At 47.5% G+C, this 4,203-nt stretch overlaps 1 pseudogene across 1 annotated transcript; it reads right to left on the reverse strand.

Annotated features, from left to right (window-relative positions):
- Window positions 1-418: 418 nt before the first annotated feature.
- On the reverse strand, window positions 419-1,257 carry LOC306869499 (cytochrome P450 1A1-like; annotated as a pseudogene). The gene has a single exon. The product of its transcript is annotated as a cytochrome P450 1A1-like (transcript).
- Between the last annotated feature and the right edge of the window lie 2,946 nt (window positions 1,258-4,203).

Consider the following 4,203-nt stretch of genomic DNA (forward strand, 5'->3'; position numbering starts at 1 on the left):
AGTTTAAATAGTATCAGCTAAATCAAATTTATGATAATCACTAGAAATTAAGTGTCCCCAACTGAGCAATATACACACATGCACACACATATGTATGTATGTATGTATGTATATATGTATGTATGTATGTATGTGTATGATGAGTTTATTTTCAAAAAGACGGCTTCATTTTTGAAAATTTTCAAAAATCATGTTTTTTATGTTATCATGTTTTTATTGTGTTAGTTATTTTTTGACCTAGTCAAAATAACCCAACTGCAGTTTGATTGAGATTAATTGGAATGCACAAGGAAAAAACATGATTTCTGAGAATTGTTAAAAACTGAGTTATCTGTTTTTGCAAATGAACCCTTCACACACACACACACACACACACATAATACAAGAAACACTGGAATACATTTTTCTTCTCATCAGTTTATATGAACATTATTACCCTATCAAAGGTGATGAGATGTTCACTGATGTTGCGTTCCATGAAGTTGTTCATTCTGTCAATGTACTGGAGCAGCTTTTGCAGAGACGGACTGGTAACGGAAGATGGGAAAAATGTCTGCTTGATTCCCTGCAGCAAAGAGGCGCAGCACTTCATTATTGATGTTGACGATTGTGAGGAACTCTTTATCGTCATGGGCATACCGCTTCCCAAAACAGAGAGTGCAAACCACATTGGCAACCGAGGTCACTAGCAACTTAACAGGGTTGAACCCCTGAATCTCCAACCTCATCTCCTTGTTTCTTCAGAGCCTCCACCAATTCAACGGCCTCTGCACAGATACGTTCCTCCAAAAGACAAGAAGCGCTTGAGTCTCGGGATTCGGCTTGGGAGAAGGTCTTCAGGGCGTTTCTGCAGATATTTTTGTGAAGCACCCAAGCTTCTCCATACTTCTCACTAAACGTCATACTGGTGCCATTAGCAACAGCAGAGAAGGTAAAGAGGTCAGGACGTCCAGCAAACGCCTCTCCTTGAAGTACAAACGCCTCCTTGATGGTAGAATAGCCGCTAAAAACGACCACTACAAGAGAACCCATTTTCATTTGGAACACATCTCCATACTGAATCCTCAGGTTTGTTAATGACAAATGGATCTGTTCCCCCATCTGGAAAAGGTTTCCCACTAACGGCCAAGGTCTGGGACCTGGTGGCAAGGAGCAGCCCAGTTCTCTCTGTCGACCATGGAGAGCCAGCAAGAGCATAGCGAAGGCACAGAGGAACAAAGTCACTCCAGTCGTGTGGGAGATCTCCTCAAGATACATGGCAGACACTGCAAATGACTGTGACATATTGAAATAATTGAAGTTATGACGCATAAAGCATAATACACCATTGTATTCTAAGCTCTCAATCTCTAAATAGTGTCACGATGTGACAAAAAGCATATGGAACTTATTCCCGCTGAAGCAGTGTTTCCGGTGGGACACTTGTGAGTGAAACTCCGTCCCCCGGCCTGAGTGTGTGTCTGTTGTCATGACAACCCCAACAGATTGGCGACAGGTGTGGGGAATTTACTCGGAGAGTTTGGAAGAAGCCCCGTCAGTATTTGAGAGGATAAAAGGCAGGAGAGAGAGGCGGTTGTGGTTGGTCTTTCCTCCCCCGTGAGAAGTTGTTTTATTGGGTGGTTGCAGTTATTTGAGTACGGGTGAATGAAGAGGAGAGTGTTGGCTTGATGAGAGACCTGAGGACAACAGAGGGAGAGTGAAATACCCCGTTTGCATTGGAGGAGAGCTAAGTAACTGAGAACGGAGTCTCGTAATTACATGTGTTTGACACTGAATTGGATGTGGCTGGGAGTGTTTGGATCACGTTTAAAAATATCACTGAGTGGATTGTATTGATTCATTACCGATCTCTTATCTCTCCCTCCATTAAAAATGGTGAGGTGAACTCTGCCTGTGTATGTGAAGAAAGACATCCTAAACCATCCTCAGCAGTATTGATGATCACGGCCCCTCGCACAGAGACCCAAGGGTGAGTGCTGGCTTTAAATTGCACTTGTGAAGTGAGTTTGCAGTGCCGATGATTGACGTTTCCCCCACATTATATGCTTGAAGTGGAATTGCCGTGTGTGTGGAAGATACATCCCCTTTTGCCGTGCACTCTCCCTGTGTTATGCTGGTCTACCGTCAATAGTGAGAGTTCTGTGACATTGATCTGTTTTAACTGTTTGGATGTTGAAGAATTATCATCTGGGATTTGAATTAACCCCTCTGTTGCCCTAATAGGAGAGGAGATGTCCTGTTGCAATGTTCACTGTCTGTCTCAGTAAAAGCCTCGTGCAGCCTGTCAGCTTCGAGTCTGCTGCATCCTTGTAGCCCACCTGTGCTGGGAGAAGCGACTGTCCCTCTGCCCCGAATGTGAGGTTGGCACGCTCTGTCTGAAATATTCATTTTGCCTGTGTTAGAAGAAGCCCTGTTCGGCCTGTCGACTTCGAGTCTGTTGTATCTCTGCAACTTAACTATACTGTGGGAAGTGTTCGCTCCTTTCAACGCATGTGGAATTGTATACTTTGTCTGAAGCATTCATTCTGTCTGTCTCAGTAGAAGCCTTGTGCAGCCTGTCGACTTCGAGTCTGCTGTATCCTTGTGGCCCACCTGTGCTGGGAGAAGTGACTGTCCCCTTGTCACGAACGTAAGGCTGGCACGCTCTGTCTGAAATATCCACTCTGTCTGTGTCAGAAGAAGCCCTGTTCGGCCCGTCGACTTCGAGTCTGCTGTATTCCTGCAACTCACCTGCATTGTGAGAAGTGTTTGTTCCTGTCAGCGCATGTGAACTGTATACTTGTTTGCAGCATCCATTCTGTCTGTCTCAGTAGGAGCCCCGTGCAGCCTGTCGACTTCGAGTCTGCTGCATCCTTATAGTCACCTGTGTTGGGAGAAGGGGCTGTCCCTCTGTCACGAACGTGAGGCTGGCACACTCTGTCTGGAATATCCACTCTGTCGGTGTCAGAAGAATCCCCGTTCAGCAGTCGACGTGGAGTCCGTTACCACTTGTAACCCCCTTGCACTGGAGAAGTGCCCGCTCCCGCCGCGAGCAAGCGTGGGAACAGTGTGCCGTGTTGGAGCCGCCATTCAGTGTGCCCCCTTCCTAGTTACTCACCGGCTTGCTGTGTACCTGCTGAAGGCCCTGCTCTGGTGCTGTAAAGAAAGTAGAAGAGCCCGATCACACCTTACCCAAGAAAGACTCCCCTAGCCACCCTACCATAAGACCGTGTACCTGCCGTATACGTACCTGACTGATATCCACCTGCCCCAAATTCCGTATCTGTGAAAAAAGGAAGGAAGGTTGGAATTATCTACTTACCCAAGAAAGACTCCCTTAGCCACCCCACCATAAGACCGTGTACCTGCCGTATACGCACCTGACTGATATCCATCTGCCCCAAATTTCGCACTTGTGAAAGAAGGAAGGAAGGTTGGAATTACCTCCTTACCAGGGCAGACTTATCGGACCGCTCACTTGCCAACTGCATCCCCACTTGTGAAAGACCTACTTGACCATCCACTTGTTCGCCGGCCATCTGCTGCAGGGTCTGCACTGAGGAAGAGGGCGGGGGAGTCTCTAGTCGCAGCATCGTTCACCCTCGATCTTTGAGGGCAACAAGGAAGAAGATTTTAGATTAGGATTTCCAATTTGCTTTTACTTCAAAATAAAACTTGTTAAATTTATTCTCTGTCTCTGACTCTTCCCTCTGACACGCTCCTCGAGGTGGTCCTGGTTCAGGGGTGGGTGCAGTCTAGCTTGGCCCACTCGACCTGTGACAGATTTCTGGCGTAGTCGGCAGGGTCCACCTCGAGTTGAGCGACCGGAGGTTGAGATGGCAGAAGAGGAAGAGCCCGGGGCACGGCAACCCGTCATGCCGATCTTTATGGGGGCCCCGTGGGCTCCGAAGTATGGAGGCCCGGGATCCGAAATGAGCTTGTCGATGTGGAAGGTTCAGGTGGAGTACTTGGCAGGGCTCCAAGGTCTGAGTGCCCTGCAGAAGGTTCAGTTTGTTTTAAATTCCTTGGAAGGGGAAGCGAGAAGAGAAGTTCAGGCAGCACCGGAAGCAACTCGAGCGACTGTCCAGGCCATTTTTGACTTTCTCATGGGACAATATGGAGACACCACCCCGGTAGCTGTTCTGAGGATGCAGTTCTTCAATTCTCGGCAAGGCCCTCGCCAATCTGTTCGGGCATTTACCCTACAACTACGAGAGCAGTTTT

The sequence above is a fragment of the Barbus barbus genome (assembly GCF_936440315.1).
Source record: "Barbus barbus genome assembly, chromosome: 5".
NCBI classification, from domain to species: domain Eukaryota; kingdom Metazoa; phylum Chordata; class Actinopteri; order Cypriniformes; family Cyprinidae; genus Barbus; species Barbus barbus.